Genomic DNA, 17,985 nt, shown 5'->3' on the forward strand with positions numbered 1-17,985 from the left:
GTTGAAGCTAAGAAAATCATTGATGATTCTATTCACAAGCCTTTGGTTGCCTATATTTCTAATTTGGAAACATCTAAGGAGATGTATGAGAATCTGGCTAGGATGTTCAAAGTAAATAATTCAAATTAAGTTCTCTTTCTCAAGAACAATTTGAAAGACATCAAGATGGATAGAGGAGAATCCATCCAATTCTACTTCATGAGGATTACCGAGATCAAGAGTGACTGCATATCTATTGGAGAAGTCATTGGTGATAGGGTTCTTACTCTTATTTCTCTTGGAGGCCTCATAAGAGAATGGGATGTGTTCAACGCCACCATCGTCAACAATGACATGAGATCGAGAATTGATGAATTATGTAGAAAATCTGATGTAGGTTAACTCGATAATGCAATTTAAATCAATGCAGAATATTAAACCTAATTCTACTATCAATTTGCGGAAGCTTAAATATCGAGCTGAAAAATATAACCAAAAGAAGAAGAATCAATGGCACAATACACATGAAATACTTTGGGGAAAGCCTCAGCTAAAAACCCCACACTATTGTATTATCATACATGGTGGAAATACATAGGAATTATACAAAGCCTTAGCTCTCACAGCTAGCCATCTCTCAGTACAATCCTCACAGATGCTCACAGGTAATCTTGGCTTCTCTCCAGCCTTCCTCTCTGCCCTCCAAGCTCCTATTTCCTTGTGGATGATTCTCTTGTTACCAAGTGGATGACCTCCTCCAAAACTATGCAATCTTCAAGGATGATGCCTTAACTGTATGCATGAGTTTTCTTTATAATAAAACACATACAGCTGATAGTACACTATCTTTTACTTTAATCTCAATTGATTCTTTCTCAGAATAGACATGCATGAGTTTCTGATGAGGGAATCTTCAGTTAACTGGAGTAGCACTAGTTGAGTGCATGCATGCATCAACTCACTGTTAACTCTCTATTTGTCCCTCAAATAGTTTAGAACTAATTTAACTGGACTTAACTCAGTAAATTGAGTTAACTAATTACAACTCAAATATAACTCAATCTTATCTCCTTAATTTAATGGATAACTCTTGCATGACTTCAAAAAGACTTCTAACTTGAACTTATCCAAATAATTAATTTAAAATAAATTAATTAATTATTTCCAAGTAGCTGTTAAGACTAAATTCGATTTTAATTCACAATTTAATTCAAGGACAAATTAAATTGGAATATTCTTGTCACCATATTTCAATACTCCCTCTCAACAAGAAAGGGATTATCTGCCACCCCGATCCTGTCTCTATGGAACTCGAATTTACACTTTGACAATGCCTTTGTCAAAATGTCAACATCTTGCTCCTCTGTCGAAATATATTGCAGCAACATGATCCTCCCGACCTGTGAAAAGCCACGGGTAACAAATCTTGCCTTATGCTTCTCCACACTACCATCAGTAGCTTGCTTTACCTTGTAAATCCAACTGGAACTCACAACTGACTTGTTCTCCAGTCTCGGAACCACATCCCAAACACTGTTATGAACTATGGAGTCATACTCCTCCACCATAGCATCAACGCAAATCGGCTGTTGCACTGCTTCCTCAAAGGAACATGGCTCGATCTCAACACGTTCCCCAGCAATGGCCATGTATCCAGTGTACCTCTCAGGTGACCTCCTTTTTCTACGCTGAGAAGATGGTGCTCCCACATTCTCTCTCTCATCCTCCAACAATCTGTCAACTTCTCTTGTGCGCTTCCGTCCATCTCTAGAAGATTATGCTTGAGTGGATGTTTCCACTCCTAGAACCTCTGCATGCGGCTACTCTGCATCAGTCTAAAGCTCCTCCTCCATAGGAACCAACAGTTCCTCCACACTTGTAGTTGGAGCTCCCTCTCAAGGGAAACTCGCATGGCCTTCTTCTCATCAAACTTGAGATCTCTGCAAACCATTGTCCTGCAACTGGTAGGCAAGTACACTCGATGGTGTATCAGTGTACCCCACAAATATCCCCAAATCTGTTGTCAGCTCAAGCTTCTTCCATGCATCCTTTTTCACATGGAAATATATCGATGAGCCAAAGATCCTGAAGTGACCCACATCTGGTCTCTTACCAGAGAAATCTTTCTTTGGTGTCTTCATCCCAAGTATGTGATGCGGGCTTCTATTCTGCAAATAGACCGCTATGTTGCATGCCTCAGCCCACAAGTGAAGTGGTAGGCATTGGTCATGTAGCATTGCTCGTGCTACCCCTACAATATTTTTGTTCTTCTTCTTGACTACCCCATTTTGCTGTGGGTTATGAGGTGCCGTGAACTCTCGTTTAATTCCTTCTGCTCCACATAAGTCCTTAAACTCTTGAGAGACATATTCTCCATCGATGTCACTTCTCAAGGCCTTGATCTTCTTCCCTGACTCTTTCTTGACCAAAGCTTTGAACTCACAAAACTTTGTGAAAGTTTGGTCCTTCTTCTCAATGAAATAAATCCAGCATTTACCAGAATAGTCATCAATGAAAATCACATAATACCTTTGCTTTGCTATGGATGCCATCGAGAATGGTCCACACAAATCAGTATGAAATTGCTCTAAGATAGCCTCTTCTCGACTGTATCGATCATGAAGGGAAGACTTGGTGTACTTTCCCAAGGTACAACCTTTGCATGTGTTAAATTGCTAAAGTTTACCTTTGGGAAGTCCTGTAGATATATGATGCATTATCTTCAAAGCCCCATGATGCAAATGGCCCAACCACCTATGCCACAACTTGCCAATGTCTTGGCTTTGCACCAATTCTACTTTTGTACTCAATGCCGCACAATCATCTACCTCTAGTTTATAGAGATTCTTCACCCAAATCCCTATCCTCTTGGTATGACCCATGGCTATGTGTCTTAGGAATGCCTTTCCTTTACTGAAGATAACATCATAGCCTTTTTCATCCAACATCGTGACTGATACCAAGTTCTTCTCCTGTCCAGGCACATACATCACATCTGTCAAGGTGAGAGGAGCTCCATGCTCCCTCTAAAAAGCAACCATGCCCACTCCTAAAACACTATACCTTCCATCATCACCCATCTCTATCTGCATCTTGAGGTCTTTCTCCTCCAAGGCACTAAATAAATTTTTATCACTGGTCATGTGGAATGAGGCTCCGCTGTTAAGATACCAGACACAACCCATCATCGATGACACCATGCATGCGATGAGGGTAAAGTCCATTTTGAACTGAGAGGTTAATGCCTCACCTTCCGATCCTTCTGAGGATCCCTTCTTGGACTTCTTCGATGGGCAATGAGTCACATAATGTCAATCTTGTGACAATTAAAGCATCTTACTCTAGACATGTCACCCTTCTTCCCTCCATGAGAGGAATTTGATTTGAAATGGGAAGCCTTCCCCTTCACTTTCCTTGCCTTAATTTCTAAGGCCATATTTTCTTTATCATCATTCCTGGATGAAGAACCATCTCGTGTGCTCCTCTTGATCTCCTCCTACATAAGATCCAACCACAGTCGTTCCCAAGCTGGAAGTTTCTCCCTTCCATTCACAGAGTCCTAGTAGCTATTCCAACTCTTTGGAAGGCCAAGGAGAGCAAGGCTCACCATATCATCATCAGCAGTAGTTATTCCCACACTGCTAAGCTCATCTTTGTAGGTGGCGAGCTTGTTCAGATACATGGAAATAGTATCGCCCTTCTCCATATTGATTCTTTGAAGCTTATCCTTGAGTGCCAATTTCCTCTGGTCACTATTGTTCTGGTAGAGGTCCTTCAATGTCTTCCACGTTGAAAATGGAGTATCCTTCCCATGGAGACTCAAGACAATATGATCTCGAACTCCCTCAAGGATGATCCTTCTCGCCTTCACCACACACTTTTTCCACTCAGCCCACTCTTGTGCATTAGTTGAAGCTGACTTTGGGATTTCTTGATCAATGAATTTCTTCAATCCATTGTCTTCTAATACAGCCTCCATTTTATCTTTCCATGCTATGTAATTCGAGCTACCTTCCAAGGCATACTTGAGTCTCAATCCATAGAACGCCATTGGCCAACCTTGAAGTATGATATGAATTCAATTTGCACCTGCAACCCCGAACTTCAAACTTCGAATTCTCTTCTCCGTATACTGTTCACAGCTCTGATAACAAGTAGAAAATCTGCTAGTAGGTTAACCCGATAATGCAATCTAAATCAAAGAAGAATATTATAACCTACTTCTACTATCAATTTGCGGAAGCTTAAAGATTGAGCTGAACAATATAACCAGAAGAAGAAGAATCAATGGCACAATACACATGAAAATACTTTGGGGAAAGCCTCAGCTAAAAACCCCACACTATTGTATTATCATACATGGTGGAAATACATAGGAATTATACAAAGCCTTAGCTCTCACAGCTAGCCAGCTCTCAGTACAATCCTCACAGATGCTCACAGGAAATCTTGGCTTCTCTCCAACCTTCCTCTCTTCCCTCCAAGCTCCTATTTCCTTGCGTTGTTCCTTGTGGATGATTCTCCTGTTACCAAGTGGATGATCTCCTCCAAAACTGCGCAATCTTCAAGGATGATGCCTTGACTGCATGCATGAGTTTTCTTTATAAGAAAACACATGCAACTGATAGTACAGTATCCTTGACTTTAATCTCAACTGGGTCTTTCTAAGAATATACATGCATGAGTTTCTGATGAGGGAATCTTCAGTTAACCGGAGTAGCACTAGTTGAGTGCATGTATACATCAACTGACTATTAACTCTCTATTAGTTCATCAAACTGTTTGGAACTAATTTAATTGGACTTAACTCAGTCAACTAAGCTAACTAATTACAACTCAAATATAACTCAATCTTATCTCCTTAATTTAAGGGATAGCTCTTGTATGACTTCAGAAAGACTTCTAACTTGAATTTCTCCAACCAATTAATTTAAGATAAATTAATTAATTATTTCCAAGTAGTTGTTAAGACTAAATTCGATTTTAATTCACAATTTAATTCAAGGAAAAATTAAATTGGAATATTATTGTTGCCATATTTCAACAAATTATTGTCTAGATGCACGCAAGAAGAAATAAAGATGATGGAAAGAGACAAACACTCAAACGGAAACAATCCTACCGCCTTCTCCGCTCATTCTAAGAGGAATAAAAATGTTGGTCCAAGAAATCAAGGTCAAGGGTTCAAGTCTGGATTTAAAGAAGGAAGAAAAGGAAGATGCTTCAATTGTAACGAGTTTATCCACTTCGCTAAAGAGTGTCCTCACAAGAAGGATACTCCAAGAGATTATGACAATAATAACAAAAACTACAAAGGAAATGGAAATCAAAGGAACAATAGTTTCAACAACAAAGGAAAGAGGAATGCTCTCGTTGTTCGAAATGGATATGGTCATCCTCCCAAGAAGTCAAGAAAATATAAGTATGAAGAAGTTAATTTTGTAAAGAAAAAATAATTTTATCTTATTTCTGCCCTCACCACTGCCTCTCCTCTGGATACATTAGATCATTGGTTGATTGATAGTGGTGCCTCAAGGCACTTCACTGGGTACAAAGAAGCTCTCTCTAACTTAATTGAAAAGAAGATGAATATGGAGATTATACTTGGGGATAATGCCACTTACCTTTGTTGTTTTGAGGGGGCTTGACTCAGGTTTAGAGTGTGTTGCACACCAACAAAACCCTCAACCACTGTCCCTTTTGGCAACTGTTATAGACATTTTTGTGCCTTACAAATTTGAGCATGAAATGTCCATAATCCAAGGGATCCAAAGTCCCTAAAAGTGTTGTTCCTACCCCTAAAGGAACAAGGTCAACCAATGAAAGCTTCTCCCAGAAGTTCTCCACCAAAAACCACTCAGAACTAGTCAAATCAGGATCAATTCAGAAGCTCCACTAGCTGCCTGTGTTGCAAAGCACCCAAATACACTAGCTAGGTGTGTTGCAACACATTTGAATGCACTACCCAGGTGCGTTGAGCGGGAAATGACAAGTGGCAGAGTCATTCAACGAGGTGGAAAGACCATGGAAGCTTCCAGAATCTTCTCCAATGACACTTGCCTCACTGAATTCGACCAAGTGATGAGTAAGAGGCTCTCAGTCTCCAAGTGGAAGCAAGAACTGACAGAGAGAAGCCACAAGTCAAAACATAAGCTGACTCATCCTCTCTGCTAACATCTATATATGGATCCCTCATCCCAGAGATCAAGAGGCTGGAATTTTGTACTTTGCAGAGAATTGTTGTTGGTTTGAGATTGAGATTAGTACATTGGGTGATTTATGCTTTGTTGGAGGAGAGGAAGGGATTCCTTTGCTGGGAGGTAGATGCTGGATTGGGACTCACTTGGTTGTATCTCCTCTTGGACTTTCTTATCATATCAATAAAATTATTTGAGTTTCTCCTACATGCTGTGTATCAATGATGTTTTGTTATATTTGCATGTTTAGCTTAATCTGATCCTGAGCTTTTTATGAATGTATATCTATATCTTCGTGTAGTTTCTCTCTCTTGTGATCTTGCAGGAATTCGGTGAAGCTGGGCCGGTAAAGGAGCAGGGAGCTGGGAGCTATTGAAGAGAGGAGCGATTGGATCAACAAACTAGCGAAAGACACAGGTTAGTTACATCCTTTCTCCTTATTTACATTTCATAAAGAAGAATACTCAAGTAGTTTTCCTTGTTTGTTGCTAAGGCACTATCACACCTTAGAGTGGGATAGGGGCGTTCTGAATAGATACTTTTCCCAACAACAAATTGGCGACTCCGCTGGGGACTGTCTCTAGTTAGTTTATTTGTGTTTCTATTGTTGTTCTTCTCATAAACTTAGGAGTGGCAAATCGAACTGCATTTGCCATTTACAAATGCAAAGTAGAGATCTGCCACTCTAGTCCACTCACTGGGCCTGTTTATGATCTGAAAAAGCTGATCCACAAATGCTCTAACTGCCCTTTGTGATAGCTCTTAGTCCTCCTTTAAATCATCCTTCTAATTGTACCTTATTGATAGCTTTTGTCTGGCCAAAAACCTCAAATCAAACTGCAAACCGTGACCCAGAACCCAGAGACAATTCTCGTTTCTGCTTCAGCGCAGGCTCTGTGAAGAGACTCTGCATTTCAACGCAGGTCCCGAGAGGGCTACCTGCGCTGCAATTCAGTTTCTCTGTGCAACAGGTGTGCTGATCAGCCTTTTCCCTGTGCAGTTGTGGTTCTTTGCATCCTTGTGTTCAGTTTTATCTCTGTTTTTTGCAGCCTGTTATCAGTGTGTGTACCTATCTGAAAACCCCTTTTCTCTGCCTTAATTCCGCCTCAGTTGTATAAAAGAAATTGTATTTGTTTTGTGTATTTGTTACATCATTTGCAGTTTCCCATTACAAAATTAAACTAGTCATACTGTCGCTCCTAGATCTAGACCTGTCGTAAGTGTCGTTTTGATCTTAGGAGTAAATTTGTTTGTTGTTGACGGTTGATTGCGCTTTTACTTTTTTCTTTTGGTTTGAATTTGTGAATTTCTAGTGTCGAAACAAGTGTTTACTTCAAAATCATAAAGTGTCATAATCGTCTTTTTTATTTCAAAAAGAAACTTGTTTGTGTTTTCACTTGAAATCGAATTCAAATTTGTACAACAGCTTTCTTTTTAGGCATCAATATTAAGAAAGTGAAAACAAATACATGCATTTGTGCATTTGCATATTGATAGTTTGTATGGTTTGATTTAGGAAAAGTGCATTTACAGTGTGCTCTATGCTCTTTGAGAAAATATTGTGTCTTTCTTTTCCCCTTGTAGCTAGGATTTTCATTGTTGAAAAGAGATAAAAGCTTGCTTATCATCTTTAGACTGCATTTAGGAATTGTATCTACATCTCGTGGTGATCCAAAAAGGAAAACTTCTAAAAAATATCAACTTAAAATAAATTGAATGAACTTAACAACGCTTTGTAACTTAACGCACAACATAGAGGTCTAGGCTAGAGACGTGTTCCGGCGTCGTAAAACCTGATGACTGTCGGCCTCACTGATGGTTGGGTGATTCCTCCTGAGAGACGATAAGCACCAGTACGGATTGTGCTCCCACGTACCATCGAGTATATATTGGGAGACCCCTGTAGGCATAAAACCTTTATCCATAGGAAGCCGTGTCGGCCGCCCTACTGATCGCAATGCACTGAACACAACATTCGGGAAGATTGACCACCCGTACCTTAAAAAGTATTCTGCGGTTTTGCAAAAGGTTTGGCACACCCTCTACCTAGAACTCCAGAGCAGTCCCTTTCGTTCCTTTTCAGACTCCTTAACGGAAAAGGTCCATCTGAGCACTTGTCACTTCAGGCTCATTAAAAATCGAAGGAGACTAGAGTCATCTTTTGCTTTTTCTCGACTCTTTAAAATTGAAAAAGCAAGTTGTGTATAAAGTGTCTAAAATTCATTTAATTCGGAAACACATTTCCCTTTTTGTATTTTAGTTGATCGAGTAATCCGCAATCGTGGAAGAAAGTCAATTGAAACCCCGTCATTCGCGGAGGCTTACGAGTCAACCGTCTTTGTCTCCGGAGTCGAAAACAGTACGGACAAAACGAACTCGTTTAACCGGTTCGAAATCTCCTATTAAAGTTAGAACAAGTGTTCCAACAACATCCGAGATTCTGGTTACTCCAAACATTTCTGGAAACCCTGCCTCTACAGAAGAAGTTCAACAGCCACAGAGGGACAGTGATACTGATCCTAGTCTAAGAGCAAACACTTGTGTTACTGAACCAGTTCCATCTGCAACCAGTTCGGAGAGTCTTGCTCTTCAAACATCTGTCGCTGTCGATTTAACCCCTTCTTCGGCACCAGAAATATTTTACGGACCTGACGGTCTTCCCCTTCCACCTGGTTTGATTGCGATAGAGGAAATTGTAGAAGATCCGCAAGCAAGTACTCCAACACATTTTGGAGTCGGGGTCACTCTATTTCCTTCGACATCAGAAGTTAGTCTACCACCAGTGGAAGTTCCTGTAGAATCGCTAGGTAATCTTTTGGATAGACTCAAAATGTCTGAACAACCGTCAACATCTAGGACTGTGTCGGCTGACACAGCGACAGCGGAACTCCCTGTCGTCACTCCGACAATGTTTGCCGGTGTACCATCTGTCCCGACTAGCTCACAACCGCTAGAAGGAGTCCATCCAGGGGCTATTTCGACAGTATGGTTCGTTCCTGTTTGTTCCTCCGGAATAATATCCGGCAACTCTTATGTTGAGACTCGCCAAATTGATCCATTTGGAGGTCAATTTGGGCAATCCAGTCCCCAAGGGCAGACAATCCCTTTGAGTTCCGGATTGCCACCGTATGGGGGGCAGTATGCCCTTTCATTACCCCCTCAGGGAGGATATCCATACGGGAGTTCACAACAGTATTCAGGTTATACTGGAGTTACATCAAGTGGTTGGGTACCTATACTACCCCAACAACCAAGAGTTGTGTATTCTATGCAACAATGTGTACCTATGTCGAACATCCCGACTACACCAGCTATTGTGACAGTGTCACAAGTTCAAACGCTGTTTGTTGTATGTCAACCCCAGATTTCTCAGGTTGTAATGCAACAACCCCTTGACCCTGTGACTCAACCACAATCGCCAACTGGTGGGGCGACACAGGTCCAAACAGGTACAATTACCCCACACATTGGTCCAACGGTTAGTATAGCGCAACAGAACATGGCTTCACAACCGTGGCTGGTGCAATACCAACAACCACAATTCCAACAAGTATACCAAGGTTCTGAGCAGCAGATCTTTGCGAACAGTGGACAGCCGTATATTCAAAACGGTCAAAATCAACCACTCTACAATGGTCATGTCCACCAACCGTATCAGTCATACTAGCATCAACTACATTATGCTGGTATGCAAAGGCCAACTGCTCAAGCAATTCCATCATATCCTGGGCATGCTTCACCTAACCTGAATTGACAGTTACCATTCGTGGCAACGTTAGAGTTACCTGATTTACACCGGTTAACAAACGATCCAATTGCTTATGCCCCTTGGTGGCCAGCGATCCCTCATAAACTTCCATCAGATATTCCTAAATTTAATGGAAATCCAGGTGAAGATCCATCGAATCACGTGATGACATTTCATCTATGGTGTTCATCAAACACCCTAAACGATGATTCGATAAGGCTTCACCTTTTTCAGAGGACGTTAACGGGTCCAGTGGCAAAATGGTATATTGAATTGCCTAGAGCTTCGTTCGACAACTTCAGTACCTTAGCCACGACTTTCTTAACCCATTTTCAATTACCGATAAGGTATGAAACGGGAATGGAAATCCTAACCAACTTCAAGCAGACAACGGCCACTCACATATCTGATCATATACATGAGTGGCGACATCGTCATAGAATGGTAAAAACGTACGTTCCCGATCAGCTATTAGCTGAATGGTTTATCAAGTCGTTACTTCCTGCCATAATGGAAGATGTGGCAAAGGGGGGAGTCGTAACGGAAGAGCAAGTCATCGCTCGTGTGCAATATCTGGACTTGGTCTATACTCAGTCTGGCACGCTCTACGACAAAATACCTGACACCCCTAGACCGGAATTCTCAATTCCTCCTCCTCCTAAATCAAACAATGACTCTCACGCCGGCGATGGCGTGATTGGCACGACAAACGCGAAATCGACAAAGGCTACGTCCAAGAAATCCCGTAAGATTTCGGATCAAAATGCAAAAGACGAAATTCTTTCTTCGGAAGTAAATGTCGTATCAGCAGATAAGGGCAAAGAAACCAAACAACCAGGAAGCAAGAAGAAACAAGGCAAAGGGAAGAAGAAGAAACAGGAGGAATCATCTCCTGAAAAACCTTCTTCAAACCCTCCTGGAAATAGGAAACCCCCTTCAGGGTGTCATATATGCGATGAGGATCGTTTGACAGCACATTGTCAATACAAAGCTGAGCTTAAAAGATTCTATAAAAGTTCGAAAACCTCAGTTGTGTTAACTGATCCGTTTCCAGATCCAGGAAAAAATCTGGTTGATAGTGGAAATGCTTCCCCGTGTCAAGTGCTAATGTTGTCAATTTCGAAACAGCAAAATGATGCTTTGATTTCGACAAGGAACAAAGATTACGGGAATCCGCAGCTATCGAACGGCAAGGAAAAAGATCAACCAAGTAGTTCGACAACAACTTCGACAGAAGTTGTACCACCCATCATTCCTGAATTAACAATAAAACCGCCAAAGGGAGTAGTACACAAGTCTACATTTAATCCCTGCGCTAGAGCGGCGCAGCATTATAACATAGTGGAAGATTTGCCCCAATCGCCATCCGCTATGTCGACTCTTGAGGTGCTACAAAATTGCCCATCCCAAAGGCAGGCCTTGTTATCAGCCATTGGTGGGGTTGATCCTAAGGATTCCAATCTTGTATCCTTTGACCATAAAGGATACGATCCTCAGTTACCAGCCCAACTAGCTTTCCTTATTCAAGTGAAAGCCCTCAACAAAACTGTTCATCGAACAATTATTGATGAGGGGGCATCTACATGTATTATGTCGATGAGTTGCTGGAAAACTTTAGGATCTCCAACCTTGTCGCTATCTTCGACGACATTAAAAGCATTCGACGGAAGGTCATATACCCCATATGGTATCCTAAATAACTTAAAGGTTGAACTAGGGGGAAAAACAGTAGAAATAGATGTTGAAGTCATCGATGGAAATCTTGATTACAACATCCTACTAGGAAGACCATGGATATATGCCATGGAAGCTGTTGTGTCGACCTATTTTAGAAAGATTGCATTTCCCTTTCAGGGGGGGATTACAATCGTCGACCAACAAAACTTCCTCCCCAATGGCTCACAAGTTACAGGAAGCATTCCCATGATCCATGGAAGCCCCCATTCGCTTCAGAATATCGGAGTAGGCCTACTGAAAGATCCTATACTAATGGGAACTTTCGCTCTTCCACCTCCAATCAATCTGGCGGAAGTAGCGTCGATAGGAACCTGCAATATGATATCTTCCACAAAGATTTCAGAAAACGATATCAACATGGATCATGCAATGGTTTTGCCCCCAAGCCCAATAGAAGTATTATAGCAATCAATGTTTCTAGCATGGGAGGCAAACCCGAATCAACGCTCATCAAGCGTTTGGGTAGATAGGTCTAGAGAATATGGTACCCCTTCAGATCCTTGGTCGCGAGTGCATGGAACCGACGAAGGAATTGTACAATCAATGTTGATTGAAGGGGCACCATGGAATGATTGCCACCATCGTTCCCTTCTTCCGGATTATGAAGAAGATACTCAAGATGACCTTTATCATCCTTCAGTTTTTGAATTCCTTTCAAATACTGTAAATACGGCGGATTCCAAGCGAAACCTATCCAACATTGAAGAGACTATAGCCATAAATATCTCGACTAAAACAGATGTTGTATAGAATATTTATGTTGGCAAATGTTGTTCTCCTTCAGAACTGGAAATATATAACGCTCTTTTTCGCGAATTCAGAGATGTCTTTGCTTGGTCATACAGTGAAATGCTAGGCATCGACTCGAGTATCGTTGAACACGAAATTAAGATGTATCCAGATGTCAAACCGGTAAGACAACGGCTCAGGCAGGTGCACCCCAAGAAAGTTGCTGCAATTAAGACAGAAGTTGAAAAACTTCTCCACGCTGGTTTCATCTACCCGGTTCCTCTAACCGATTGGGTATCAAATATTGTCCCTGTTATGAAGAAACAAGGGACAATTAGAGTGTGTGTCGATTATAGGGATGTAAATCAAGCTTGTCCAAAAGACAACTACCCTACACCCTTCATCGACCAGATAATTGATGAATGCGCCGAATGCGAAATCTTTTCATTCATGGATGGATTTTCCAGGTATAATCAAATAAATATCCGCCCACAGGACCAGTCAATGACTGCATTCATTTGTCCGTGGGGCACATTCGCATATCGAAAATTGCCCTTTGGTTTAAAGAACGCAGGGGCGACGTTTCAGAGGGCAATGAATTATGCCTTCCATGACATCAAAAACATCGTTCAACCATATCTCGACGACCTTCCATCTCATTCCCAAAAGCGGACTGATCATCCGCAGCATTTAAGAGCGATATTTCTACGTTGCCGACACTACAAGATACGACTCAATCCGCACAAATGTGTATTCTGCGTCAGTTCTGGTCGTTTACTTGGCTTTGTAGTCTCCAAGGATGGGATTCGTCTCGACCCGTGCAAGGTACAGGCAATCATAAATTTTCCTGCACCTTCAAATTTGCTTCAGATTCAGAAACTCCAAGGGAAAGCAAACTTTCTGAGGAGGTTCATTCCAAATTATGCCGAACTTGCTAAAGGTTATACACGTCTTTTGAAAAAGGAGGTACCCTTCGTCTGGGATCAGGTCATGCAAGCTTCCTTTGATGCTTTAAAAGATTCCTTGATGAAAGCATCATTAATGTACGCCCCCGATTATCAAAGAGATTTTAACCTGTATCTAGCTGCAGCAGATACGACCATCGCGATGGTTTTAGTTCAAGAAGTCGATGGAATTGAACACCCTATATATTATTTAAGTAAAAACTTAAATGATACAGAAAGTAAATATTCTTATGTTGAAAAACTAGCGCTTGCAGCTGTTCAAGCGATACAAAGGTTTTGACACTATGTCCTCTTTCGGAAAACTACCATTCTGTCTGATTGCAACCCCATGACTTATATATTGTCGCGACAGTTGCTGGGGGGCAAATATTCAAAATGGATAGCAATCCTTCAAGAGTTTGATCTGGAATTCGTAAAATCCAAATCAAAGAAAGCTCTAGTTTTTGCAGAATTATTATGCGATCTCCCATCGTCGTCCAACGATGAAACATCCGAAGAATCAATCGTGGATGAGAATCTGTTTCTGATATCTACAAGCAATGAGTGGTATGGAGATATAATAATTTATCTCTAAACCCAAAATTTTAGGCCTAACACCTCTCACTCCGAACAGAAACGTATACGATACCAAGCAAAGGACTACATGATCGTCGGTGATACACTTTACCGTCGTGGTATCGATACAGTTCTGAGAAGGTGCCTCACACATGAGGAGGCCGAGAAAGCCCTGAATGAGTGTCATTCAGGAGCTTGTGGGGGGCATCAATCTGGTTATACTACAGCACAAAAAATCTTACGAGCAGGATACTTCTGGCCAACAATGTTCAAAGATTGCATAACCGCAGTCAGAAGTTGCCATGCTTGTCAAATTTTTGATAGCAAAACCAGAAGACCACCCACACCTCTACAGCCAATAGTTGCTGTTGGGCCATTCGCCAAATGGGGCATCGATTTCATGACATGTAACCCCACCTCGACTGGGGGGCATGGGTATATTATAGTCACCGTTGACTATTTTACCAAATGGGCCGAGGCGATGCCTACATTAGATAACACTGGTGAAACAACTGCCCTTTTCTTTTTCAATCATGTAGTCACCAGATTCGGCGTACCACAGGCTATAGTCACGGATCATGGATCGCATTTTCGCAATCACATGATGCTTGAATTAGCTGCCAAGCTAGGATTGTCTCACGACAGCTCTACTCCGTATTATCTGCAAGCCAACGGACAAGTTGAAGCAATCAACAAGGTCCTGAAGCGTATGTTGCAAAGGATGATCGGAGTTCACAAAAGAAGGTGGCACCTAATCCTGTACTCAGCCTTGTGGGGCTTACCGAACATCGGTAAGGAATGCAACCGGGTTCACGCCCTTCCAACTGGTATATGGCCTGGAAGCAGTCTTACTAGTCCAGTGTGAAATCTCGTCTCTTAAACTCGCAATCGATCTCCTCCCTGGAACTTCAGAAGAAGAGGCCCGTTACTTGGAATTAATCCAATTGGATGAAACCCGTCGTGATGCCACTTTGGCTAACGAAGCCCATAAGAAACGAGTCAAGGCGCAGTTCGACAAAAATGTCAAACCCCGTGTCTTCTCAGAAGGTGACTTGGTCTTGCTTTACGACCAAGAATCCGATAAATTGGGAGCAGGTAAATTTAATTCTTTATGGATGGGCCCCTATATGTTAAACGAGTGTTAGCAAAAGGAGCCTACGAGTTAATGGATTATGACGGAATTCCACCGGCGCAACCTCGTAATGGGTTGTACCTCAAGCGTTACTATGCTTAAATAGTAACCAATATGCTTTTGTTGTATTTTGTTTTCACTAAAGTGGTCGTTTTGGTCGAGTAATCCACCTTTTTACATTTATTGCAGTTGTCAAACCTTTTGGAGACATGTGTTGGATATGTCGACGGAGCGAGTCGTAGTTCGCGAAACCTGTCCTCCGCAGCCTGGGCCATTTTTGATCCAAGCAGCGAGTTAGTAAGTTTCAGAGGGGTATGTATTGGTCAGTCAACAAATAACATCGCTGAGTATAGCGCGTTGATAGAACTTCTCTCTGATGCCATCACCCATGGTATACGTCGACTAATCGTCAAGCTAGACTCACAACTCGTAATACTACAACTCAATGGTATATATTCTGTCTGAAACCCAGCTATATATCGCATGTTCCTAAGGGTTAAGATTTTGGAAAGACAATTTGATTTTATTCAATACCAACATATTTCCAGAAACCTAAACACATTAACCAACTCATTAGCAAACTATGTGTTAGATAGACATTTGCAACATTTATAAAAAGAAACACATCATCAATGTTTTACATGTGGATCATATAGCTCAACCAGAATAAAACCCCGAAAATCAAAATATATATATAGTTGTTTATGGTTTACATATAATGTTTTGTAACCAAGACAAAATCGGTCACATGACCCAAAAACTCAAAATGCTAGGGGGCACCCTAGTCTAATGATGCTCGTGATAGCAAGTCACAGCCTGTGCGATCATGCGTAAGAGACGAGTCCATCGTCTAGGCACACTAGTAGTATGTCACTGTAACTGCAAAGGTAGCTCGTCGATCCTCACATCGGGAATACCGAGAGTAAGGCTCTCAACCTACTCCTGCACAACTGTAAGAGTCTCGGCCACATCAAGGTCACGAAGAATAACCCTCCCAGCAGCCTCTCCTGCTGGGACAGCGGCCGGCACTCTCAGGCGGACTACTGGATGAACAGGACCAACATCTGCATGAGCACAAGAGTTTGATTAAAAGTCTTGATAGAATAAAGCACAAGGACATTATAAATAAAAAACAGTAAACAGTGATATGGTCAAAGATTTTACCAATAGCGCCCCATTTCTCGCCGTCCGGCAGTACTAAATCCGGATCACCCCGGAAGTCCATGCCAGCATATGGATACTCAGCATAAGCCATCTCCTGCCGATCAAACCACCTGAAGAAGGTATCGGAAAACGAAATCTAAGACTGACCAGCATGCCTAGACATATGGTCAACCCATCTCTACATACGTGGTTCAGTAGGAGGACGTATGTCGAGTGCAATGTACTGCGGCTGCATCAGTGGTATCTTCTCCAAGGCAAAGGCGGTCAAAATAGAACCGAACCCAAAGTTCTTCAACCTCCCGTCCTTTATCTTGTTCAACTGACTCTTCATCATGAGAAGTACTGCATCACACCAGTTGAATATTTTCGGTTGGAGGCATTCCAAGGCATGCTGCATATAGGATCTGTTGGCTACATGAAGAGACGTGCTCCCGGCCATCCTACCAAAAGTAAACAGGATAGACCTAAGGGACCTGTCAGCGACATCTCGGATGATGATCTTACCGTCTTTACTCAGCTGAGATCCTTCCCTGCAATACTGGCAGACATAATCTCTCACAGAGTCACTCCCTCGGGCTGAACCTGACAAAGAAATGGGGGCACCCCGCCGCGACAAGCCAGTCAAGAAGTAAATGTCTACTACAGTCAAGGGGATGGATTTGCCCCTAATCTGGAAAACTTGATTGATAGGATCCCAAGCATCGAGCAAATACTGCAGTAGGTTGATTTGTTGTCTCATGCTAGAGATGCGGAAGAACTTCAGCAAACCACAGTTTCGCAGTGCGTTCACTGTAACAGGATCATGTAGGGAAATCATGTCCTCTTCTTCATGTTCCCGTTCTCGCCATGTAAGGGTCATTTTGCTCCAATATCTCTGCAAAAACAAACAAGAGAGGAGATTAAATCCTAATTTTGATGAGAAACAGGGAAAATTTTCATTAAAAATGTGCTACATCTTTCCTTTCTGCGCCCAACGCACCTACACAGGTGTTATGGGTGCGTTGAATGTCAAGTCACCTTCATGATGACCCACAATCAGTGCAGGTTTCGATAGGCCTAGGGTGCGTTGATGGCAGAACGCACCCATCAAACCCCAGGGGCTCAGAAAAGCAGGGACTGAAGCACAGAATGCAGAAAAGGACCATGAAATGAAAGAGCTCAGGTTTAGCTCCTACCTGGTCCAGACGGCGCCGAGAATCGTCCACAGAATCTCCCGAAATCAGTTGATGAAAATCAAGGGGGAAGAGGCACCTCCAAAGCTCCAACAAACCAAGTTCAAATGAAATGGTAAAATGAGAGGTAAAAACACTTTTTAATTGCTTTTCACGTAGTTCAAAGTAAAATATTAGCGTTTTAATCTCATTTTCAAGCAAATGTTATTCATTTCTGACTAGTTTGATGAAGCAATTGAAAATGCAGTACTATCTTTGAAAAGCAAAGCTATTTATGGTAAAAAATCAAAACAAGACCATCTAATCGAGCAGTTTTAGCACATAGTTCATGTTCGTTAAAAAATAAACATAAGATTGAGCAAGTGTTTCAACCCGCGTTTAAGCTCGTTAAAAAATGAACTATCTTCCGGTAAATAACCACCGTGAATGTAACATTATCAGCCATTAAAGCCTTGGTCGTGTTTGCACAATCACCTCCACTTTTCCATTGGCTGATCATTCACCTCCATTTGATTGTTTACCCATTTTGAGGAACAGCTGCGAAGAGTGATTTCACTAGCCATCCTTGTGACACTGTCATGCTTGGAAAATTCCAACCCTTACCTGG

The sequence above is a fragment of the Pinus tabuliformis genome, chromosome X (assembly GCF_031772625.1).
Source record: "Pinus tabuliformis cultivar Carrire ecotype Pingquan chromosome X, CPIR1, whole genome shotgun sequence".
Lineage (NCBI taxonomy): Eukaryota > Viridiplantae > Streptophyta > Pinopsida > Pinales > Pinaceae > Pinus > Pinus tabuliformis.